At 43.4% G+C, this 27002-nt stretch overlaps 1 protein-coding gene across 2 annotated transcripts in view; it reads right to left on the bottom strand.

Annotated features, from left to right (window-relative positions):
• Positions 1 to 27002, bottom strand: part of MAMLD1 (mastermind like domain containing 1) — an 84293-nt gene that overhangs the window by 44683 nt on the left and 12608 nt on the right. The gene's annotated exons all lie outside the window — the stretch shown is intronic.

Raw genomic sequence — 27002 nt, 5'->3', positions numbered from 1 at the left:
ACATAAATGCTGACTTGTGCAAACAATGTTAGAGAAAATGGTGTTCTTGCTGCAGAAGTAAATTACACAGCCTTTCAAGCTTTCTACACTTCTCAGTTTTATGTAAACTCTAATTTCTAAGCCTTTGTTCTGCCTTTAAAGGTCACACAGTTGAAAGCTATGAAGCATAGCATGTGTTCCCACTGATATTAAAATACTGTTTACTGAATCATGCATATAAATGTAAAGAAGAAACTGTTTGTAACCTACTGCGTTAATAAGAGATGATTTATCAGACAACACGGTTCCAAGTATCAACACGTGGAATGTAAACATCTGATCTTAATCACGCAACATAATTTTTTTTGTTGTTTTTTGAAGCAAGGTCTCCACATTGCCATGCAATTACACTAACTTCTGATGACACCGTATTTGACTGATTAAACTCTTAATCTTGCCAATGCTTAACTTCAGGAATACAAGCGGTCTTTTTAGATTCGAGCATATGATTGCACATTTGCAAGATCAGGATTTCATTTGCATATTCAAATTGCAAAACTCCATCTTCCCTTTGTGTAAGGCCAACTATAGCGCTCCAAATGCTAAACAACCACCGTAGAGTTGGACAGTATTTTTAGCATCTCTATGGTGCATTTCTATCTTTAGCTGCTGTGTTCACAATCAATCCCACAGGACACTGCATAGCTAACATAGCCTGGGCTCTTCACCACATTCAGTTTTTCTCCCAAAACATGGTGAAAGCAGACTATATAACAGGCCAGTTCAGGGCCTGCCAAAGTCTCCATAGATGCAACATCTTGAGCAGAGGAGAACTGTATCAAAGTACTAAAATATTAAAATATGAGAGCATTCTGCTCCGGAGTGGGGATGGAGGTTGCCGTGACTTCCTCCAGGGAAAATACAGCTCTACATTCCGAGTTTGCACTGTGTAGATAAATCAAGGAGGACAGTGGAGGATTTCTGCACGTTGTTTCCTAGCAGGATGTGCCCATGGGTTCATGGCAAACTTCTGGTCAAAGCTTAACCCTGCAAGAGAAGTTAATAATCGAACTTGCCAAATCATCACAATTTCTAAATCCGACTGCGTCTTGTTTTTACGAAGAGGCATATTAAACCAGTGAGCCATTTTATTAGACTCATGCTCATGTAACAAAAACATGTGTTAGCTCTTGAGTGCCAAGTATCATCCTGGAGGGTTACCAATCCCTGTTACAGATTTTGTAGCCAGACTGCAGTTATCTGTCATAACAGAGGAGGTAGTTTTGAATACACAGAACGAAGCATGCTGCTCGGTTCAGGAATACTTTACATGGTCTTGGTCTCTTTGTAAAACTCTAGGAAGAAGATGAACTGCAGGGTGAAAAAAAGAGCTTGAAAGTTACTGCTGACTGTAGTGGGACTATCTCGCAGAAGCCTCCTGGGGGGCTGGGGCACGGCCCCAAGCTTGCTCCTTCATTCCCTAGAGGAACTTCTGAAAATGGCTGCAGCACCACCAGTTCCAACATGCAACTATAGCAGCTGGGTCAAGTCTGAGTGCATAGGAAACATTTTAGAGTCATCTCTATCAGGCATTTCAAAACTACAGGTTTACCACAAAGAGAGAAAAAAACTCATCATGGGAATAGCAGGATTAACCAGATGATTGACCTTTGAAGCTTCAAATCTGAAAAGCTTTCCACACTGAGCTGGAGCTGCATATGGAGACAATAGCCTCCGATATCTTGATTTACAGAGGAAGTACTGATGGAAACCCATATATCCTGTTAATGGTGAAGGGAAGGGAATTATGTAAAGGAACTATTTTTTTCATTAAGTGCCTTAGCTGAGGTTTGCAGATGAGCCGAGACACTTGGCTCCAATTTAATTTCAAGGGGACAAGATAACCTGAAAACCCTTAGAAAACCTTAGACCTTGTGAGTGCTTCACAAATGGGCTCCTCATTTCCCCATTTACATTTATCTTCTCTCCCATTACTACATGCTATCAAACACTCTGTTATTAAAATTCTTTAAATGATAATGGGACTTTCCAAACAAACTGTGCTCATTAGCTTCCTCTACCCTACCACAGGTATGGCTGGATGTCTGGGAGGCGTGAGAACTGGGGAAACAGCATCAGGGCTAGGAGGGTGTCCCTTGGCTCTCCAGCAGCACTGGAGCAAGCAGCAGCACATGTGCTCTAGGTCTACAATAAACTGGCAGGTTTTTTGTGGTTTTTTTGGTTGTTTTTTTTTTTGTTGTTGTTGTTATTTTTTCCTTTTAAGCATAGCATGTATTCAATCAAGAATATCAGAGTTATTAATTTGAAATATTTGCATTATGTAACACGAGCATCAGGTTAAGGAGAAAAGAAGAAAAACCTAGAAGTACTTCTGTTTTTCTGAGCCCTTTCTTATAGGGCTTAATTTTTAAATGAGTAGAGGCTTCCCCTCCACCCAGGATATGAGGTTGGCATCCTGGGCTATGGTCCTCATCCTACTAAGGGCTCCTCAATTGAAAAACGTGGGTTGCAAGACTTGCCCTTTACTAAGAAACAATGATATTACAGGAAAACTCACTGCATACTTTTGAACATCAACCTTCCATTTTCTAATACAGACACGATGTCTGGAGTTGAGCAAACACATTCTTGAAAGGTCAGAACACTTAAACTGTATGTACCTAGTTTAGGATGAAAAAAGCTGTTGTTGCCTTTTAGTTATGACATTTCAGTTTACCCACAAGAATTACACTACTTCCCCTAAAAGTTTTCAAGCCCAAGAATATGCTTCTCTCCCAGTGTTGGGAAGTGAAGGTAGAACTTTTTTCTGTAGTAACTTATCACAGCCATCACCAAATCCAGTGATTTGTCAAGAACACAGCCATTCCTCTCCAGAGGGCTTCAGCTGCCAGCAGATATGTGCGTGGGGAAGCCCTGTCTGCCTTGGAGGAGAAGGGGCTGGAGGAACCCAACTTGCCTAGATAGCAGCTGGTGGCCAGCTGCTGCCCAGGCGAGCCACACGCGAGCATTCGCACCAAACTTTGCAAACCTGAAAGAACTCTGAAATCTCCTAAAATGCAGAGTGGGAGGGTGGGTAGCTCTTCATTTTTTCTGAAAGAAGGGGAGGAACTTCCTCTTTCAATTACAGTTGTACAGTCTAGTGAGGATATAACTGCTGTAACGATCAGGAAACAACTATCATGTCAGATGGCACTATGGAGCATTACTGGGGAGCTGCAAGGACCTTGTGAAGTGGGGACAAAAGTCTGGATTTGCTGGGAATGCTCTGATCTGTCTCTAAACACAGTGTTGTGTCCACCTTCAAGTTTCAGGGCGTTGAGGTAATTGAAGGAGCTCCAGTTTAACCCTAGCCCAAAGAGGTGAGGTCACTTTGCTTCAACAGAGCTGCTTGAGGTCACTTTGTCACTTTAGACCATCTTCCCTCCCTGGGGCTCACACATCCTGAAGCCAAGGCTGTACTGAGCTAGCTCTGGGACTAGTTAGCGCAGGCGAGCACTGCATGAATGCGACCCACCGCACTGGGTCACGCTGGGACCTTCGCAGGACATTGCATGTGCTGCGCCCAGGTAGCCCCAGCAATCTCAAGCTGAATTGCAACGAGAGAAACTCTCCTTAGCTTATTAGTTGCTGGTGAACAGGGATGTCTTAGACATGGTAAGATGACTGTCCTCTATATTATGAAATGACAGCCCCCCAGGTGGAAGTTGCTGAACTCGATCTGAGAAGCACTGACTGATTGCAAATGCAATGGAGATTGGAGCAGGTTAGCCCCTAAAAAGTCGTTGAGGGTAACCATTTTATTTCATAGTGGCACAGAGGTACTACTTTGTAGGAGTGCAAGTTGTTCAAATGGAGTAACTTGAGGACTTCCAAGTGCTTACCATGGCTGCAACCCCTCACCTCCATAATTACTGCTATGCAAAGCTCCTGCCAGCTTAGCATTGATCCTTGACAGTATTTCCAGCACGCATCATGAGCATCGATATGCATTTCACAAGTCTCCCATTCCTGAGCTCCTAACCAAGAGCCAACTTCTCTTCTGAACCAAATTTTCAGAAGAGACCCCCCCAGTGCCCACCAGTGCCGTTGGTACCACACCGTGGCGCTGTGCATACCCAGCCCCGTACACCTCATCCCACCGCCGTGGTTGCTTTGGAGGAAAAGAGCTCCAGTTCTACAAAACATCTATTTGCCTTTGAAGTTGCTTACGGACACTGCAGAGAAACTGCACCTAGTTTCCTGTGCTTCAGTCACTAGATTTGCCAGACATGATATAGGAAATGGGCAGGAAATGTCAACCTTGCGTATCACACCAATTCTTCCCCTTCCCTCCATGTCACGTCTGAGCAGCACACCAAGACCTGACCTTGCACTTTTTAGTGCGGCCTGTCTTACACAAACATTTGAGTCAGATCTAGAGCCAAAAACAAATAAAAAGCCAAACATATTGCCTAATTTTTTTAATGAAAAAGGCTGACACCCTGTATCATACCTATTTGTACTCAAATCTAAAACAAATGGCGCATTTTAAACTGCATTAATTTTGTAAGATCAACAAGAATTTAAAAATTCAACCTATTTTTTACTCCTGGTACCAACATAAAGACTGTTAAAGAACTGATATTCCTGGAGCTCTGTACAGACGTGAGAGGCGCTGATGCACAAAAAGGTGTACTATGATTAAGCACATGAGTTAGGAGGTTTCAGCTGTTATATTTCTCCCTCTACCTTTTACCGTCATCTTAATTTTGCTTCCATTAAAAAATCCAAGGCAGAAAACCAATGAAGACCTAGTCCTTCACCTTGCTTCTTTGCACAATCGTTTGGGCAATGGATGTAAAATAGTACTTTTCTAGCCTGGCAGCATTTTATATTCACTTTATCATATCGCTGGAGAATCTGCAGGCCCTAACTGATCATCATCCAGTATCTTCTGGATTGTGCCATTTGTATTCCTGATAATTTTTGAAAAATCAGGCCTGTGTTATATTTGGTCACGACCAATTAAGAATTAACTCACAATACTGAACCCAATTTGAAGTATTTGATGTTAGTACATAACAAGACATCAAAAATAACGCATGGGAGAAATTGGGTGACATTGGGGTAGACTTTTGATTTAAGCAAGTTTCTTCTCCAGCAGCGCACTGCGTGTTCCCTTACACGGCGTTTCCTGGTTTTTGCAAGACAAATCTGCTCTGTAACAAGACAGACAATGTCAGAAGTGTCAATATGAGTAACTCCCTGAAAATAAACTTTGCTCATTTACGATATAGTGTTTCTAATGTGTGACATGAAACCAAACTGCACAGAAGGACCTTAGCAGGCTGCCTGCAAGCGAGCTGCACCAGCAAAGTGCAAGGCCCGATTCCTCAACCCAGCGAAGAAACTGCGATTCCCTGCAAGAACGGCAGTGTGAGCTGACCAGACACGGTGTCACCACGGTTGTTCACCAAGCAGTTGCACAAGATGAGATTTTGCTTGTCAGTAAGTACCTCCCGCTTCCAGGGCGGCGTGGGTGCCGCGGCGCCCGGCAGGACGGGGCGCTGCCGGGAGGGCGCCTCTGGCAGCTCTTGCACAACAACTCTGAAAACCACCGGTTCATCGGGACTGTCCATTTAATTATGCCAAAATGGAGCTGCAACGGGATTCCTAAACAGCTCTCGCATTGCCACGGCCTGGATCTCTCATTGCCACATATTAATTTTGGGTTTCTAAAAGAGGTCAAGCTTCCCCCCTCCCCCCCTAAAATGCGTAGAAGCTCCTGGATTGAATGGGAGGGAAGGAGAATTAACCTCAAGTGCATTTGCTTCACTTGCTAATGGTTTGTGCTTAACTCTAAGGGTAATCCAAGAACAAGGAGGAATTTTTGTTACCCCTTAAATATCTGTTTATGTTTATCTCCATATGAGAAAGCAGCAGCCGCCTTCACCAGCATGTAATACAGTCCTGGCTTCTGAAGCACACTGCTGTCAAACAACAAAATACTTTTAACAGAAACCTGGTCCATTAACGAGCTGAACCATCAAATAGTCACGTGAGAACAGCAAACAACCCCAGGAAGAGCTGCTGTCCTTCCATGCTGAACAAAAAGCTATTTACAGTAAGAGAAATAATGCAACCTCTAATGCGTCTTTGCCTCCCTCTCCAACACATTTGAACACAACTTTCCCTTGGTTCCTGACACAAATTTAAAGAACCAAAAGTTGCCTTTTTCTATGCTCACTTGTTCCTGGATGCCCCTTGTGCAGATGTCCTCCCAGGACCCATCTTGCCACATTCCTCTGCCAACTGCAGGTCTCATCGGGTCCAGGCTCTCCACTGCTTCATGCATCAAACACATTTCAGTTTGGGTATCTCAGTGCTTGCCAGTAATATTTTTTTAAATAAAACCAAACTTGGTCTTTTCCTCACTGAGGAAAAGTGTCTTTGCGATATTCTATATGCAGAATAATCTCTATTCTGTTTCATAACTGGACCTGGGCTGCTGAAACAACTGGAAACTTTTCAGCTGGTTCCAGTGGGTGTTTCTCTGTATAACTACTTACAGTTAGCTCTTTTGAGAATGAAATGATCACACCACATTTTTTATAATGATACCAGCGCTTATTCTCACCTTCTGCATACCTGCGCATATAAAGAGATTTTATCGCTTCTGCACTCACCATATTTGACTGTTTTCAAACCCCATGTGCAATACAAAGAACTGCACTACACGGAAGAGAAAGTATGTGTCTAACACAAACATTTATAATTCCAAAGCTTTAGACAACAATCGAGATAAACCTAGCATCAGCTGCAGTGCAAGCTGTGCTGTGCGATTCAAAGGGGGCCCTGAAGGTGCAATTTGCATTTAATCTTTTTGCTGTTAGCTCAAGCTTTAGGTGAAACCAAAAAAAAAACCTCATTAGACAGGTGGAATAAACTGAAGGTGAAGTCTGCGGCACTCCTACTCGGTGCAGGAAGAACCACGTTCACTTGACAGGCAAGGTGATGCTACATCCTGTAATAAAGACTTAATTCCTGTAACTTTTTTATTTCTGAAAAAGGATCAACCCCCCACATTTGAAGTATGCTCATCAAGGAATTCCTAACAACGTCTCCATGCAATGCTTTCCTCAAATCTTTTGCCTTCCACATACAGGACAGCTGCTTTCCAGCCAAAGCACTGGGCTATACAAATGGGTTGCTCTGATTTATAACTGAGGTGTTTAAAATCAGGCAATCTAATTATCGACTTGCTCGTCCACAACGTCTGCAGTCAGCAAAATTTTAAAAATGCAAAATATTGACAAGATCAGACAAATACATAATGAGGGAGTTATTAAAATGCAAATTGCCTGCCTTCTGGTATTGCTGTGGTGTACGGCACAGGACCCCTGAGCCTGCATCTAGCCCCAGCCTCCTTCTAACTCCATGCTGGTTATGAGTGGGGAGAAAAACGGAGCTGGGGAAAATGAATGGGCAGAGCTATCACAGGCCAGCCGTGTGGGCCCCCAAAGAGAGACGGTGACTGTATGGGAACGTTCGGGAGGCACTGCGATGTATAACGAAGAGGTGGCCCCACACACACTGGACTCCAGAGCTTCACGGGATTTCAGAAAGGCCCGGGCCACAGAGGGAAGCCCAACAACAGCAGTTCAGGGCCACTGTTCTGGGAGGACAGCCGGAAGGGGAAACTTTTTGCAAGTTGGTAAAACTTGACATCAAAATTAATGAAAGGCACTGCTTTAAGATTTAGTTTAAAAAAAAAAGTCCAAAGGAGGATGTGATGGAAATCCTCTCTCTTGAACCTGCTCCAGGATGCATGGGCCGGGCTTTAAGAAGAGAAAGCCCAGTGCCTTGATCCGGTTTCAGAAGTCCCAGCTGGAAGGTAAAAGAGGGTGTCATTACAAGAGGTATAATTCCCTCCTTTCTCATCTCTGCCCCCAACTTTTTCTTCTCATTTAAATAGCCTGATAATCCTGTGGACTGTCTAGTATATGCTTATTATTTCACCTTGCAGACACATTCTTGTAAGTCTGAGGGCTGCGTATGTGTCTGGGTGTCTATAATAGAACAAGTAAAATAATACCATTCCCAGCTGTGGCCTGGATGATCCAAGCACTAACCAGGACAAAACTTTGATGGATATTATAATTTTATGCAATGCACTTCAATCATGTTAATATTGCTGTAACAATGTCTAAAACCTATGCCAATATAGATGGTGACACCCAATTAATAGGCAAATACTACGGGGGTGGTTAAATGCTAATTTTATGTTGGCATTTAGCCTAAGAACTTCATTAAGCCATCTTCTATTTTAAACTGTAGCCATCCCACCTTGTGCTGTGCTGCTGTCTGTTCTTAGTCAGTATTACGTGAATCACAGTAATTCCTTGCAAGACAGACAGGGTCACAACTGTACGGCACTACGCATCTGCCCAAAACCAGAAAAGATGGTCCCTGCACCCAAGAGCTTGCAGTAACTCTGAAGCTAAGCTTTGTTGACACTTGGAAGGGAGATCTGGTGCAGGGCGTTAAAGTGATGGTTCAGGCAGATGGATGTAGCTACTCTGTGCTCCTGAAAACGCATCGAGAGGAAAAGGACACTGCAGCGATACCACCTCCACGGAACATTGGCCCTTTTCAGTATCTGGTTAGGAGCGTCCATAGGCAGTGTGGAGGCAGGCAGCCGAAAGGTTGCAGAGCCTCCATGGCCGTTAGTGAGCAGCACTGATACAAAGCCAGTTCTTTATCTCATCTTTCAGGTAAATAAAATCCAAAATAGATGGAGCTTAACACACACAGATAACAGCAAAGGTGCAGAATCAAATTGAAAAATACTACAGCATACTTGCAGCTACAGCCAGAACTGTGGTAAAGCTGTATTGAATTTGCAGAGAAATTAGATGCCTCGTTAACTGTGGATAGATGCACAACTGCCCAAATTTAAACTTCCTCCTTTCCCCAGCTCACAACAGTCATTACAAATCATGCAGCTGAATGAAAGCTGAAAAAGCACTTGGAGCTTGGCAATTTTGCTGTGGTGAGTCCAATAATAAACAAGAGAAGAGGGGTGGCAGCACTGGTAATCTTTATATCAAAAACACATTTTCTGCAAAGCAACCTACTGTTCATATGCAAAATACATCATGGTGCTAGTAGGGAACGAACTGTCCTGCATTTTATAGATAGTCATTTTATTACAGATTCCCCCTGATTGTGACTCAGAAAACAAACGTTTCATGCATCCTTTCTTTTTAATAAATGCACAGGATACACAACATGGCTGGATTATGTTACGCTGCTCTAGACAGTGGTTTAAAATGCAGTGTTGGAGGGCTATTTCTTCTGTGCAGTATCACACATCAATTATTAACAAAAGTTAAGGAATGAAAGCAGAGAAAAGCTTCATCTGTCCAACTAAAGTCAGCTCCTGGAACATGCTGAGTATCATCCGCCTGTTCCCAAGTCAAACGGGCTGGAGGCAGCACGGTACCCAGGAGCCCTGGTCCCTGTGGTATCTCTTCCTGCTCTTCCCATCCTTCTCCCTGAAGCAATTAAAAAATCCTGAAGGCTTCTTGGCAAGCCATTTTTTCCTCTTCTCTCACTCCCTCCGAAGCGACAATGGCTAGGTGGGGTTTAGTTTTTTAAGTACTAGGTCTTTTTCCTAAAGCTAAAAACGTTTGGATAGATGTGAGCAGCCTTGACCACGTGCAGGAAAATCTAGTCCATTGCTTATCAGTCGATTTGGCTTCCCACCAAGAGTAACACGCTGCTATAAAGGGCCAACACTGTGTGAAAAAGGAGCTGTTCTACTAGAATACACTCCGTTAATTCTGGTTGAACTGACATTCTCCTAGGACAACGGCTCAAAACGTGTTTAGACTATTGTACTAAGCGTGGCAGGGAACAGCAGGCTGGTTTCTCTCTGGTGTCACTAAACAAGAGGCAGACCAAAAAGAAAAAAAAAAAAAACACAAAAAAACACACACACACACACACAAAAAAAACACCAAGAAAAACCCCAAACCTCTTGAAAATCAAACAAATCAAACGTGGGACAAACTCTCACAGCATCAGCTTTCACCAAAATAATATGTCAGATTTTAAACAAAAATCCCCACCACCGTAGCAAGAAAAAATACTGAAAAGTCAAAAATTCCAGACTCGCTACACTTACTGTAATTGTCCTTTATAAGAAGAGCCCTCTAGTTATGTGAAATGACATTACCTCACAGCCCCAGGCTCCCCGTGCTGTGCACAGGAAGGAAGCAGACACACATCTCTTTAAGAGCCGTTTCCTCTCTGCTCTATTAATTTCGGAGATTAAGCAAGCCACTCCTTTGTGGCATAATAGAGCAAGATAGAGCCATTGTGTTTGCGGAGAGTCCTGCTCCCTGTTTTTCTGCCTTTGAGCAGGGGGGATGCCTTAGCACTTTATCCTCAGATTAAAAGCCAGAAAACTTCCAGCAGCCCTAAAGCCCCCCTTCTTTTTAAATCACAGTTTCAACATGTAAGAAGCCAGCAGCTCCATTCCATTCCCCACCGCTGATGAGGATCTCAGTGTCTCACTGACACAGTTCAGGATGGGAGAAAAACCCAGTTGCATCAGATGAGGAATTCTCTTTTCAAGGGCCCTGAATCAACAGGATTTACTTAATCAGGGTTTTTTTTTGCCTGGGCACATGCATCCCACCTTAGAGTCCCTCCCCAGTGTTGAAGCTGAGGCACTAAATTTGCCATTCTTTTTTTCTTTTTTTCTTTTTTTTTTTTTTTTTTTTATTTAAACATCATTTTTGCTCTTTTGCCTTCACAGCACAAAATCCCTTCAGCTCGTACCAGATGCCTGATGACCTTTAATAATATAGAGGCCACCGCCTCTCCGATTCAAAGACTATCAACACATCTTATGCTGGAGCCCGGGATTACACAGGCTACCAAGCGACCACCAGCTGACCAGAGCATCAGCTGTTCCTAAAGTTTTTCTGAAGGAAGAAGAGAGAAGCAGAAGATTCAACCAGTGCCAGAGCAAGCTGGGATCCCCGCTCTTGAGCCTGGGCTTTCAAATTCTCTCCTAAAGCTCAGCAGATGATTTATCCTTAACTTTGCAGTTTTCTTTCCAGACTGTCAAGCAAACGAGGTTGGAAACACAGGACCTTTTTGGAGTCAACTGCCATAGGAAATACCACTTTGCGGGGGCGCACAAAGCTGCAGAATCCTTGAGACTAGTTCACATTTTTTACAGTGTGTAAACATGGCCGTTACTAAATAGAAATGCCATCAGCAGCGAGTGGGTTTCTTTAGGGGGAGGAGGAAAAAGATAACACACGCTGAGAGCTTTTGAGCATCAGAAGCAGCAGGAGAAGAGCGATCTCCTGGCCGGAGCAGGAGCCCAGGAGCCAGAACACTGTCCCTACTGTACCTTCCCTTGCAACGCAGAGTCAGGAACACAAAACCCATCCAGATAAAACAATTTGCCTATTCAGCAGCTTTCTTTTCATGAGCTGCTTCATCTTTGCAGGCTGCGCCCCCAACCCCCCGCCTTCCTAGTCGCCAACTGAAAACTTTGGAAAGAAAAGGAGAAAGGAGTTGTTCAGACAAAGGCCTGATTCTCTGCAAGAGGAGGGCACGCACACCAGAAAACACAGTCACGGTGTTTTGAGCATGGTGCTGGCAAGTTACTCTGCTGGTAGTTGTAGGAGTCTGCTCCCCAGGCTCCGCTTCAGGTTTCGGGACCGTGCAATAGTAAAAGAGGGAGCTGAAGCTCCTGCGCTTTCAGCGCCGACGGCCTGGATGTGTTTCTGGCCAACACTCCAGCTGGGTATCTGCGATCTCCGCACCCTCTCCCAGCAGCTACGTGGGGCAGGTTCCTCACAAAGTTTTCCCTGCCTGTTGCCAATGGAAATCTTAACCCCTTGCAGAGATTTTCCTTCTGGGGCGGCCCCTTGCAAAAGAGGGGTTTTAATGATTTTATTTTTTTTTTAACTGTTAAACAGAGATATTTTTCTGATGTATGAATGTAAATCACCAGTTCATATTGCAGAGGTGACTCAACAGCATTTAGATGCCAACATGTAGTTACTTCTGGATGGAGCAGGATGTGATTCAGCAACTACAGGCAAATAGCAGTGTATCCCTTGCACCCTCTAGACTCCTTTTTTCTTAATAAATTAAACTAAAATTTAGTTTAGTGATTTTTACTTTGGTCTTTTTTTTTTATTACAGTCACTCTTGATCTGACATCATACACACCTCTAACCCCTCTCCTCCAGTATTCAGAAGACCTATGAGGAATCATAGTATTGCCACACATCAATAACACAAAATAAATCCTGCACTTGGCATCACATCAGTCCTAGCCTCTGAAAGACTTTCTTCCATATATTATCAAAATTTCACCAAAAACGCAGCCCCCACCACAGCTGTCTTACACCAATAGCTGGAAGCAGCCTCTCTGTTGCTCTGTCCTGTTACGACCGTGCCAGCGCAGGGTGCATCAGCCGCCTCCGGCCAGTGGACCCTGCTCCATGGGCAGAGCTTGGAAGAATACTATCATCTCCCACCCACACACATGGGCTGCTGGGGAAGATCAGAGATAAGGTGATTGCAAAACACAAGTGAAACATTTATTTTTTACCGTGTTCCCTGGTACAGAAAGTAACTGGCTGCACTTGAAAATACCAACCTATCAAGTAGAGCAAGCAGAAGCCCTGGCTGGCAGCGCTGATGCAGAGGGTGCACAAGGATGCTGGCGGGGACACGCCCAGAGCCTGGACGTGCTCCTTAGCATCTTCTCTAGAGCAGTTTTGAGTGTGTTCATGGAACTGCATGAAAGCAGAAGTGTTTGTCTTTACACAGTGCTTTGCAGAGAGGCTGGGGGAGGGGGAAGCAAACTACATGAGCAGTCTTGACATCTAACAGGCAGAATTTATTAGTTTTAATATTAAAATATTAAAAAATTTACCCTGATCATAAACTCAGGGGCTTTGAGTCACTGGAGAAAGAGACATGGATTTTTTTAAAATGCAATTTTAAGTTTAGAAGCCCAGAATAAGTGGCAATATTGAAATCATCAGTCAAAGCAACACTGTCTCCAACATACAAAGCTTTTCTCACATCTTCTATAAAGGCAAATCTTATTCTCATATTGCCTTTATGCCAAACCCAACATAGGAAACAAGCATGTTCTTTGCCACCCACTTCGCCAAGGGATTGACAGAGGTTTCTCTCCACAAGGTTATCATTGTGTCTGGGTACAGCTCCCTTACTGAAGGGACTGCGCACCACTTTAGGGATTAAGTGGAATTTGGTGACAGGGAAGGTCTGGATCAGGACTTTGCATTAGAGAAAGTACCATGTTTATTGGAAGGTGTTTTGGCTCCCAGCTCTGGAAAATAGCTAGCCATCTACTTACACCTTACCTGCACAACAAATCTGCATTGGATTAGTGAAAAGTGTGAACTTAAGTTGCTTGCATCAGAACGCTTTTTTAAAAGTATAATAATGGCCTATCAGCTTTCATTTAAATTGGTTTGTAATGGAGGTAAATAAAGTGAAAAGGAGTGGGTTTTCCCAGCCTGCCTAAACCACAGCACACACCAGCTGATAATCTGTGTCACCCCCTTGTTCCAAAAAGACCTAAGTCGTCCTCATTTAAATTCTTTCCTGAACATAAACCGTTTACCTTTCAGATGTGTTAAATCTCAGCTCTGCCATGCAAAAAAAAGAAAGCAAAACAAAATAGAAATAAACTGCATAAACAGTGCTGCATGCTCTATAGGCACTTTGAGAAAAAAAGGAAAAAAAAATTAAATTAATCAGAGCATCATCTCTTCAAAATTTGGTAGTTCAGGAAAAATTACCAGCCTTTTTTTGCATAAGAAAATATCCTTCTAATGGTTTGCAAGAAACAAAAGCAGGCACAAGGAATTACGGTAACAAGCTAAAAATTGTTCAACTCTAAAAACAGATTGTAAAGCAAAGGGGAAAACTCGTAGGGAAAGCTGAGAATAAGGTTTCATAATCTTACACTGAAGGGTTGTAAATGTGCGAGCTCAATACCTCACAACCCTTTTTGAGTAAATAAAGGTTTAAAATGTTCTTTCTTTAGCGTGACTGAATTCCTTTCCAATGTGACCTCAACATGCCATTCCTCTATCTTTATCTGCCGACACAGCAGAGCTGTTGACCTTTCACCAATGACCTGTGCAGTCAATAAGCAGCTAACAAACTATCTCAACAGAAATGCTCCACGGACAAGTTTCTCCCTTGCTCCCTACACCACCAAGCTCTGCCGCTCCTGAACTCTTCCGCAGGCCCTCGGTGTGCGTCAGCGTGGCTTGCAGACGACACGGGGCCCGGAAGTACATTTCCTTGGGCATTCCCTATCCAAACACACTAAACCCGTAAGTGGTTTTGCTGGTGTTTGCAGTCCCACAAACTGCTTTCATGTTACGTGTAGGATCTACGAGATCTCTACCTCATCCTAAGCACTTCATGTTGACTTCCAAGACAGAATCCAAGCTCACATAACTCAAATATGCACAGACTGTTGGAGAGTAAGATAATAACTTTAGAAAATAAAAGAAATCTTACAAAAGACTTGCCCAAACACCAATTGGCAAAGTCTCGACTTCATTGAACAAAAAAAATTAACACAGCCAATTACAGATGTCTGGCATAAGAAAAGAAATTAAGGCAGGTCAGAAAATATTAGTGGTTTTATGGATGTCTTTCAGATGGCTTCCGATGTTACAAATTCTATTGTACTGTTACACAATGTTTCTATCAATATGATTTAAGAAAGCACTGTATGCATTTTGACTCAAACAGATCCATATTTTAAAGGTGTTACAAATCGGGGAACCAGTAAAGTGCTGCCATGTGTTTTACTGAGGTGCAGAAAAGAGAACAATCATTCCCTGCAGTGCTTACAGCAAACATACTGAAGCATTGATCAAGATCTGAGAAGCCAGAAGAATGAAAACTATTAGAGACCAGCCATAAGCAGAAATGAAGCTAATTAGTCCAGAGAGCCTTTATCAAACTGAGTGAACACAAAGGTAAAGCAGAGGTGCAAGTATTGAAAAGGAATTTAGGATTATTGAAATGGAAAGGATAACAGTTTAAAGAGCTTATTCCTATGACATCTAAAATGCTTAACAGAGATGGAGTTTCTCTATATATACATACATACACACATATATATTGACTTTTCTTAGTGTATATATATTTTTGACATAAATATGTACAAAATCTAAAGAGCACTTGCAATGGCTGTTAAAATGTTAATATTTGCTGCTGCGAGATAGCTGAAATTTGAAAACCTAATAAACCTACTAAAATTTGTTCAAAATATTATTTTCTCATATGCTGCACATACTCTAGGAGATTGATTTATTGTTTCTCTCCCCACCATTTAAGAAACTCGGTAGCATGATTACAACTATGTTTTGAATTGTTCTGTTAAATTAATAACGTAGATCAGTACTAAGTGGAGCATAATATGACATTCTTTTACACAGATTCTTTTTCAGTCTCTCCAACTTGAAAGTATCTTCACTGTCCATTTTTAGGACCCACTGGTGGCAAAGATTAGTTCTTCAAAGGGCAGTGGCAGCAAAGTTTTAGGAAAAGTGATCAAGTGATTAACCTGCTCATTACAGAAGTGGGAGTGCATTATTATCTGCACAGCAGAGAGCTGAAATGCATGTACCAGCTCTGATTTATTTATTCTTAATATAAACACAGTTCAGATTGCAGCATTTAACAGATTGCATTGCTGGATCAATACAATATTCCACCAAACTTAAACTTCAAGCAGACAAGAGCTATCAAAGTCTTTGATTAAAAACCCCTTGGTCTTTGCCACTTGAGTCCAGATCTCACATCCTGATTCTCCAGGCAGGATGTCATAGGCAGGAGCCCCTGCATTTCACCGGCACTCAGGCTGCCTTCACCCATGGTCAGGGTGCCTGCAAGAGCCACTGAGGCTCTCTACAAGCACAAGAGGGTCATCTGCACCAAGCCCTAGGTATTTCTGAGGCATCTGCTAATAACTTGGTGAAGTGAAAGAATACACACTTCAGATTTCTACATGTTACAGATATTTCTCAGTGTGAGAGCAGGAGTCAAACCTCCTGTTTGGGATTGCTTCAATAAACTGGCACAGATTTCCAGCCATGGGTGTCTGCAGCCCAGGACTAGCAAATGCAGCTTCCAGAAAAGCTGGGCGTCCCTCTTGGCTGGTTTGTAAGCGCAGGACACAGGCACCACGGCAGGACACTGGGTCAGGAAAGGATGTGCTGTGACACGGCCGGACGAGGTAGAGGCACAGCCAGGAGCCCTTGGCTACCAGCCACGGTCCTCACCTGACGCACACTGTGACCGAAGCTGCATCGCTCCCACCATGCCGCTGGGTCACAGTGCTCTGACGAGGGGGATGAGCTGTGGCTAATATAGGTGGAAGAAAATGCAAGTTCACCTTCCCTTTTTTTCCTCCCAGAACTTGCAGAAAGCCCTTGAGATCCCAGCACTCTCCAGGTCAAAGCTACATGGGAATATTTGAGCTGTGCTGGATTTTGGGGTTGGGTTTTTTTTCCCATTTCTTTTTTTTTTTTTTTTTTTTAATCTAGGTGGAATGAATTGAAAGTGCTGCTTAATAAGAAAATAAGAATTCAAAACTGGAGAAGCACAATAAGTAGGTATATTAAAAAACAGGCTCCTAATTTCTTATCTTTGATGGTATTCAGCACTATTTTAAATATTCTTAAAAGAATCACAAACATACAGCAGGTCATATATAAAATCCCCGATGAAGCAATTTAATGCTAAATTAAAGCTGAAACTAGGTAAGCCCAACTCTTGGGATCTTGGGTATTTTCAAAGACTAGAATAGAATTAACACTACCCAAGAACACCATGTGTTTTTCAGAATTTTAAATATTTATTTCCTAAATTAAATAGAGCAGGTTTAGCTGGTTCTTACAGCTTAGGAGGAAACAATTTAATTTCCAAGCCAATTGTATATTGACAGTTGGCAACAATGGTTTTACTTTATAAAAAGAGAATGGGAAAATAGTTGTGCATTTCTGAAATGCTTCCAGAAAATTTCCTTTGAGAACATGTTCAGTGAAAAGTATACAAACAGTCATTAAACATGAATGTAATTTAATAAACATCCACTCAGCTATATGGTGTGATAAATAGGTAATAAGAATGTAATACAGGCATTTAGCTTTCAGCTTCCAAAGGAGCTGGAAGCTAAAACAATAATACTTTCATTAGACTCTCCTGCCTGGCATCAAGAGCCAATTTCCACCTATTAATATGGATTTCTATTACCTGCCTTGTGAATACTGTTAACCCATTTATCAAGCAAGAAGCCATACTTTTGTCACTTATTACAAGCAGAAGGGGAGCAGAAGGATTGCTAAGCCATGTAACATTAGAGCATCAGATTAAATCATTTGACCTAGAAGATAAAAACATTCCACTTACATTTAAAATGGAAAAAAAAAACCCAGCGCTGCTCGTATTACAGTTAATAAGAGCTCGTGCAGGATCAAATCCTTCCTTGCTGCGTCAGAAGGAAAAAAAAAAATCACTGTCTGCAGACTAATTGTAAACTCGGTGCATGTGTAATTAAACATGCCTCATTGGTTCTCTTGATATGTCAATAGTGGGTAGGAGGAGGTTGATTTAAGTTAAACGACTCAAGTCTTACTGAACATTTGCCCCTTTCCGTGTCCTCTAAGCAAAGCATCATTTAACAGAACAACCTCAGCCAAATATGAGGAGCTCGGAATTGAGTGTTTATTATTCAGATTACAGCGGTACCCAAAACATGCCAGGCACTTTTTTAAGCGCAGAGGGAGGCGCCGGGACAGATCCCTTTCTCAGCCCCTGATTTACACCAAGAGCAAACATGCCCTCTGAGCCCGGAGCTGGTCTCCCACTCCCCTCCCCCAGTGGCCCAGGAGATGAATGGAGGGGCTATGGTGCTATCACAGAGATGACAGGCACGCATCTATTAATCACATTTGTTGCTAAACACACTAACTTCCCACTTCCCACAGTGCCGAAGCCTCCTTGTCCTCACGCCCGTTTCTCAGCTGCAGTGAGCTGCACTCAGCAGCTAATGGGTCCAAGAGGGCATTTAGCTTTAGCCCCCTCATTATGTCACTGCTCCACCACTCATCTTCCTGCTAGGGTATTAAGACCATAAAATTCTTCTTGCTATTCACACTGGACCAGATTATAAAACATGTCTGCTTCCATGCCTACGATAAAAGCTCCACGATATCCACCTCACCCACTTGTGAATACTGTGAACCCATTTATCAAGCCAGAAGCCGTACTTTTGTCACTTATTACAAACAGAAGGGGAGCAGAAGGATTGCTAAGCCATGTAACATTAGAGCATCACCCACTTTCTGTGGAGCGATGACCCAGCAAAAGTACTTGTATTCCTCCCACTCTACACATCGCAGCTACAGATGCCAAAAATACTTAAGACCTAAATCCACAAGGGAGAGACAGGATCTGGTAAAGCAGCAGAATGCAAGCAAAGTTTCTGAAGTTATATTACTTCATATTTTCTGGTCTCCATTCAGTGGAGTCATTGACAATATGTGGGATGTGACAATACGAACTAGGGTGTCTCAGCTTTCCTTGCCTCATTCCCTGCTGCCGTAACTCAGCAAACTTTGTTCACTTGACTTCAACAGCTTAGTGCTGGTTTACCCCACTCGCCTGGCCATTCTCGTTTTGATTCAATTTTGTCAAACCATTGAAGCCTCCCAGTGTGTTTCTTTTAGTAAGACTTCCATACGACCCCACCGCTGGCACGGCAGAGACCTTCCTGCCCCACGCGCTCCGGTGGAGCCAAGGCACCTCCGAAACTCCTGCTGAGGAAAGAACGTTCCTCTTTTTCCCCTCGAAATCTCCAGGCGATCAGTAAGTCAGCGAGTTACTCAGAAGTCATTGAGCAATCGGGCTGCTCATTATACTCCTCAATGAAATTACTACCACGAGTAATTCTCAGTGCGGTACTACAGGTTGGCCTACCTTGCAACCCTTTCAAAGGACTGGAAGAAGTACTGCAGCTTTGTGAAACAGATTTTGAATTCCTCTCATACTCTCGGGTAGTCATTTGATCCTGTATTTTACGTTTTTGCACGCTGCAAGTTCATCCATACCCATTTCTTTCTCAGTGGTCCTTTAATCCTTTTCTGTTCATGCTGCAGCTCAGCACAAGGACGGGTATATTTCTATAAGCCATGTACTCAGGAGGCTCTATCAATATGCATGCATGGTGCAAGGAAGAAACATATTTCTGCTGAAGAAGGATCAGAAGTTGGGGTCAGACGCTTTATATTTTAGCCAGATTTTGATAAGACATATTAGGAATTCATAGGGCTTTTATCATGTTCAACAGCAAGAGGATTAGACCCTATGCTGACAAGAGCAAGAACATCAATTGTTAAAAGAAATATGTGCCACACTGAAATACAGTAAAGCACCTGAAAGACATAACATACTGTCTGATAAAAACACTTTAAGCACTTTCAAATTCAACCCAGTGATGACTTGCCCAGTCAATGCTTCATTTGTCTGGCAGAGCCAAAATTACAATGATTTCTGTTCTAATGCTCAGAAATGCAACAGAAGTACAAAGGGAAGCTGTGATTTAAACCATGGCTTCACACAACAGCAGGGATCCAAACTATGGATAATAAACTAATGCTTAGGCCACATGACAGAAAGAAACACTAAGAATCTTTATTTGGAATCAAAAATTTTATCCAGCAGGCTTGCAATATTGATGAGAAGACTCAAATCGGAATTAAAAAAAAAAACAACTGTGATTTTTTTTCAAATTCAAGGAAAGGTAAAGGTATCGACTCAATTATAACAACAACAACAATCTCCCTCCTGTCTGAAGAAAGACCCCAAAGCCAAAAAGCATCTCAAATTCATCCCACTTCCCCCTAAAATACTCAGAGTGCTGCAAATGTGTTACAAACTAAATGACTTTTTGTACTGAACTTCCAAAATCCTTGACTTTTAATAAGATCGTGCATCATTTGATTTTAATTACAGATTTTTTTATCCCTTAAATTTGACTAAAAATGATGTGATTTACAAAGCAAACAAGCCAGTTAAACAAAGCTAATTAAATTCACTAGAGACAGCCTTGCTTTTCCCCTCAGTGAGTGTTTATTTCAGCTCCCAGTGCTCTGATAGCTCCTGACAGCTTGCTGGGACACAAGAAAGAAGTAGGTCAGGGTAAGCTGGAATCAGCAACAGAGGATCCCATTAGACAGGCTTGTAGGGTAATACGGAGATCGAGGAAGTGTGTGATGTAGTGACAGTGTTAGAGACACATAACAAACAGCCTGAGGACAGCCTCCAGCAGAACCGGTACATTTATCTTCTCTGTGTTATAATGACCCCTCATACAGCTTATCCAGTTTGTGATTTCTCGTACAAGAGGTGCTGCATAAACCTAACGACAAAAACACGCTCACGGTTTGCGAGATGATGCCGAGCTAGAGGCAGCACTAGCAGAGGCTCTCCTCCCGCTGAGCCCTTGCCCTTCGGGTTACGCAGCCTGCCAGCTTCCAGGGGCAGGCAGCTATTCACGTAAGCAGAATACGTCCCCCCGCACTCTAGCTGGGAATGCAGGGAGGAATCTCACCGCACACAGAGATCAAAAGAGAATAAGACTGGTTTCTCCTAACCAGCTTCTAAAACATTATACTCATGATTATAGTTGATGTACCTACGCTGGACCTGAAAATACCAAGCACCGTAGCAAGAAAAGCTGCCGTGGCAGCTGGGGAGCACAGCAAAAGCGTGTTATGGGGCACAAAAGACACCTGCTTCCTACTGAGCTGTTGGCTGGGGGCTCCTGGTGACCCACCACCCAGGTTCCTACGTGCTGTTGGAAGCGGCAGGAGGGCCTGGGTATCTTCTCGTACCACAGCACCACTGTCTTTGGGAGCAGTTACAGGCAGACAAGAGAGGCCGAGAACCCTGTGCTTTCCGCTGGCTTTGGCAGCTGGGATCGCTGTGTAATGAAGAAACATCAGTGGAACCAGGGAGGAGAACAAAACCAGAAAGAGCGAAGTCATCAATGTAAAATACAAAATGCTTTATGCTTCTACCACTGTATTAGATTATTTAATGTAAAGTGTATTTTTACTGGATACATGTATATACCTGGGCACTTGCTAATGCAACTCTTCCCTCCTGAAGAAAAGGATGAGTATTTATTTTTTTAAGTGCCTTGGCAGTAAGAGCAGAAAACACAGTCCCATAAACTCTGCAGTGTAATATTAAGTCAGAGGCAAGTGGAAAAGCGGAGCTCTAACTCTCCTTGTGCTCACGACTACTGCTCACACCATTAAAAGTTAAAGTCTCTCCCACCATCTCCGGCAGCGCTGTACATACCCCAATCATTTCAGTTATGAGAGTCAGTTTCTCAGGCTTACACACACAGCCACAGAGATTCACCTCAACTCCGAAATGTGCAGCTCACATTAAAAAGAGAGCGCCAGCCTGTGCTATCTCAGAAAATAGGTACGTTTGACAGGAACAATTTAAACCGCCATGGGCATAAACAAACACAAATGGAGAATGTTGTTTTATTTTGTTCAGAGCTCAATACATTCACTTTGCTTAGAGATGTCTCCAGCATCCACTTTACTTGAAGTGCCTGAGTGACTCGGTTTTCAGAAACGATGGAGGCTGTACTGATAAAACAGCTCACATTATTTCAGGAGTTTAATTTCTGTCGCCCTGACTTCATTTTCATGTTTATTTAATAGGAGTGCGTCATGTTCAGCATTTATCCCCTTCTTTGTTTCCAGTTACAATCTTTCCGCAGCACAATCCACCTCCTGCACTAGCAGTGCTTCCTGCTCTTCAGGGGGTCACACTATATGGTCACTTGCACCCACCCATTTTACGACACAACACATCCCTTTCCTGCAATTTTTACTTAGGCAGACAGTTCCACTGAGCTCACAGAGGTTTGGTCCGAGTGACGCCTATTTGCTCCAGCCCTGACATCTAGGTAAAGTCCCTACCCGGTTAAACGTCCTAAAGAAAAACATGTGTGTCCTAACGAAAATATGCATTAAGATAAAAGCATTAAAATAAAAGAAGACAATGAGAATGATCAGAGCAGCACTGCCTGCGAGGAAGGAAGGAAGCTTTTAACAGCACTAAAATATAAAATTGATTTGTACACATATTTGATAAAAATCAATACAATTAGCAAGTAACTGAATACTAGAAAGGGAAATTGATTGCTTGAGGGCCCAGAGGACTCAGGGCAATCAGTCCATTCTTCTAGCTCCTCCACTCTTAATAAAAATTTACTTTTTCATAATCCTGCCTGAACTCTTTGCCCATTAATAATGCTGCTAAATAGCTCTTCTTTTAGCACTGTTATTGCAGACCTGCTTGAATTACATTTAGAGGCAGTTTTGAGTGGCATGTCCTGGCCGTTTTGCTATCTGCAGCACAAACCTCCAAGCAATAGCATAAAAGAATACCGGCTAATGAACGGGAGCACAGGAACACTTGAGAAGAGCTTATAAAATTAAGTACCAAAGTTTAAATAAACGGATTACCATAGAATTGATTTGCTACATCAATTTGGTCAGCTTTTGCTGATACATCATTCCTTCCTCAAAGGAGAAGAGCCACCGTTTCGAAACAACTAATTAAACATTTTGAACCATGGCCTTACAAGGAGAGCAGGGCTGCATTGCTCTGCTCTCCTGTCTCCCTCCTCTCACCAAGTGATTCCTCACTGCAGCGTAAAAATCGTTACTCCACATGAAACAGGACACTGAATTTACAGTCAAATCTAGACTAAATGAAGTGGCTTCTACAGCTACCATCTCTGAGCAGATTCCAGTTGCAGGCAGGAGCATCTTCTCTTCCTTCATTAAGGTGGGATTGAAGGAACTAAAACGCAACTGCTGTTCCCCACCCAGAGGGAGGGAGGCTCCCCGCTCGGCCAGCGCTGCCTCCCCAGGAGAGGATTTCCATTACAGTCAACCGGCTGTACAATTTGATAAAGGGTGCACACCACTCGTACGCATCTACAAAGGAGGTTTCTCTTTCAAAAGGTCAGATGCCTTCTCAGATAAGAAGTTTCTCAGATGTTAAGCTTTGGCCACTGACTCATCTTGATAGGAAGCTCTTTAAACCAGTAGTAGTTTTCTACCTTTGGGCCCTCAACAACAACTCTGCCAGCCTGCAGTTCAGGGTGGCACTGCCTTCGCTGTTAACTAGGGCCTGATTCAGCAATGCACTTGAGCATATATTCAAATCGAGCTCTATGCGTAGCCCTATCCAAGCTAAAGGCAAACAAATACTTTTTCCATATTAATGAGACCGCTTGCATGCTTAAAATCCAACAATATATCTTAAGCACTTCCTAGTGCATCTCCAAAGGAACATCTCAAGAAGTCATTGAGTTGAAGAAAATCATGTATGCACCTCACCATATTCACTCCAGCAGAAACCCTTACCCCAGGAATCTCCACACATACTTAGGTCTCCAATGGCCCAGCCGGACTGGTGACTAAACCGAGCCATTATATCAGCTTAAGAGAACGTCCACGGATGCTTTGCAACTCAAGCAGCAATCTGTGGTGATGCCTCCACAAGGGTGATGAGAGACTGCAGCGCCAAGGCAGGAGAACAGCGCCTCACTCAGCAGGGCACCAGCGCAAGTGCCGCAGGTGCAGCTGCAACATCTGCTAAGTTGCCTCACTGAATTCTTATGATGTTCTTACTCAAAAGTTTGTCCTGCTGCTTCTTCTTACACAAAAGAGACTATAGTCCGGACACAGAAATAGAAACCAGAAGTTACATCGTTTCAGCACTGGCCTTTGTAATCATGAACAAACTACTTTAATCTCTGCTTCAGTTTCCCTGCCTTATTAATAAAGCAGAGACAGTACAACTTATTTCACCTAACTCATACATCTTTTGTGAAGATGAAATGCTTGTTCTGTGTAAAGTACTTGGAAGATGAAAGGCATCAAGTAAATATTAATCATAGTCACCACACCTACCAACAGGATCTCCAGTACGCTGATTTGGATCCGTGTTTGAAGAGTCTTTCTTTGTGCAATTCAGGAACTATGCTTTCCTGGAGTAGTAGAGCTGAATTAAAGCTAATCAAGAATTCCCATGTTAATCGGCCTTCTAGCCTTCAGAAGATCATAAGAAGGATGATGCTTTCATTTCAAAAGACAGCACAGTGCCACAGAATGGATTACATCAAACTGGCTGAAGCCCATTTACAGCATGGTCATGGAGGAAACGATAGGAGTTCATCCACCGACATTCATCTTAGAGCATACACACTTGTAAATCAGCTCCTATTCAATAATGAAATGTCGAGTGACTCATTCTTTCTACGTGTGAAAAAGCTCTCAGAGAGAACCAAAGAATCTTTTACTTTCCCATCTGCCTTTATAAACACTGAATTATGTCTCCTTACTTCAGAGAAGCTACAATGCTTCAGAGCCAGCTGTAAAAGAGAACATTACCATCTTAGGCTGACAGAATCCAAGGCCACCTTAAGATCCCAAATTTCTGTTGAAGCAGATTTGGGAAGATGGTTCATTAGCAGCTCAGCTGATCTTCTGAACCAGCTTCCCGGGCACAGCGAGGCTCACTGATCCCACACAGACGTGCCCGCAAGGCTGGCCTGGGGAAGGCTACTGACGCTGCTCTGGGCACTTTTGCTGTTCCATGTGGGTCAAGTGCCAGATTATTTACTTAATGTCTTAAGAAACTTCTACAGCTCAAACTTAGCTCGTGCAACCATAGCTGTCCTGCCGGCAGTAACCAGCAGGTTAGCCAGGTGAAAGCGGTCTTCAAGATATTTCTGCGTGAACCAGTGAATGTACACAAGGACAGCAGTGCAGACATACCTTGACTTTTGTCCCAGTGTTAGCACCGGCCCAAAGCCAACCGGCACGTACCGCAGCTGCACGCTGTAGAGCAGTTGCGTGCTTTGGTCAGCTGCTCAGTAGCTGGGCTGCCTAAGCATTGCTCTCATCCAAAGAAAAATCCTTCTAACAAAATAAACCAAACCAACACATGCCTGTGATCACAGGGCAATCAAAGGTGCGCAGCCCCGGCGCTGTGACTGCTCCCTGCCACAGCTCCGCCAGCCTCTGAAGAGGTGACACAGGGTTAGCTCCCTGGAGTATCTCTTCACCACTGCTAAGAGAGTCCAGTTTCTCCAGCACAGCAATCACAACAAAGGTATGAAAGCAAGAGTACCAGGAAAAAATGAGAGTCGCAAACTTAAAAAAGACAATGGAGATAAAGAAAAGCACTGTCTGTAAGTCAGTGTTGAAGGAACACAGAACAAGTTTGCACACAGGAAACACTGACCGCTTGAGCAGAAGCAACAGGAGATGCTGGACCTGGCAGACCAAGCACATGAGGGATCACAGCACTCCCGAGTCTAGTCCTGAGGTGGCCCTGGACCTGCTGTGCCTCCATCCTCCCCCCAGATACCTGCCTGGCTTCCTCAGCTCTCCTGACTCCTTGGCTTTTCCCTCCCTTCGGTCCCAGCCCATCCCTGCTCTCTCTCCCCTACCATTGCCTCCTCGTACTTTGGACCTCTTCACCTCTACGCTCTGAGGTCTCTGGCTCTCCATCAGCAGCTCGGCACCACCAGCCCGTGCAGCCGGGCCACCCAGCGCCACAGAGCAGCTCAGCTCACTCCTGTAGTGCTGGTCTACCTCCTTGCCGGGATCCGGCAGTATGCAAAAACAAACAAATTACACTACAGACACAGAGCTATGCTCCAAAAGGAAATGACCACTGGATGTTATTGCTTAACCTTTCTTAATAATGAACATGTATTTCTTGAAAGTATATGCCACCTAATCCCCTCGGCATTGCAAACATGTACAACAGGAGGGTAATTTAAATTAATCAAGCCCTAAGCTCCACGTGAAGTTTAACAGTTTGCTTCACTACGTTTTGGGTAGCAGATGGCAAAGCACTCAATGGTACATTCTCTGCAGTCCTCACACAAAGGCCTATACTTGTTCCTGTTCTGGGTGTGAATGCCAACGAAGGGACATTCACTGGACTAGCTGAAGGCTGCAACGTGGGTGACCATTTTAAATCCTGAAATAATAGACGTAGAGTTACCAATATAGATGCTCCAAGGGAGGACACGTGGGCAGCCAGAATCGGTCATTTACCCACTAGTCCACCACTACTGCCATTCTTAGACATGATAAAATTAAAGCTACAGGCTGGCATAAGACTTCCAGCAATTAATCTGTGCCTTATCTGCACCGGTACTGACATCCAAAAGCAGTTCCATGCAAGCGAGTAGTAGGGGTTTTCTTACACAACAGCACTTGACACTGTTGCTGTAGCTCACAGTATTTCCACGCACACTGTCCTTACCAATTGCTCCAGGCCGTACATAGCCCGGCACGTGGGTATCAGAAACCAGTCTGAGTGGGTAATTTGGATTTCAGACTGCTTCTGTGGACATTCACTCAAATGCTCTATTTCTGGCTAGATTTCTGGGGGGCCAGGGTAGAGGGAGGGAAGAGCTGTCAAGGGGAAAAGAAGAATTTGTGGATGATGTGTAGAGCCAGAATGATTTTAAAGAAAGGGCAATGAAGACTGCCTCAGTCAAGCTTTTTCCAGGTATGTTAGAGTGGCAGGGAAGAAAGGGGGTGAGCAATACACAATTCAGCCTGCAACATTCAAGATTTCCATAATTTATATCCAACAGAAGACACACACTTCTTCAAAACACAGAGCGCACCCCCCAGCATTCAATTAATGGTGGTGTGTACAGTGAACATACTTACACTAATTGACTGGTCCAATAGTCATGGCTGCCCCAAGCATTTCTGGAAGTAGCATTTCTGCAGCAGCACCGAGCAGAAATGCTTCACATTTATTAACTTGTTTGGTTTTGACTGTTGGATTGGTTC

This window comes from Phalacrocorax aristotelis, chromosome 11 (genome assembly GCF_949628215.1).
Source record: "Phalacrocorax aristotelis chromosome 11, bGulAri2.1, whole genome shotgun sequence".
NCBI classification, from domain to species: Eukaryota; Metazoa; Chordata; class Aves; order Suliformes; family Phalacrocoracidae; genus Phalacrocorax; species Phalacrocorax aristotelis.
The sequence above is the reverse complement of the archived record's forward strand: the minus strand, read 5'-3'. Positions and strand labels throughout refer to the sequence as shown.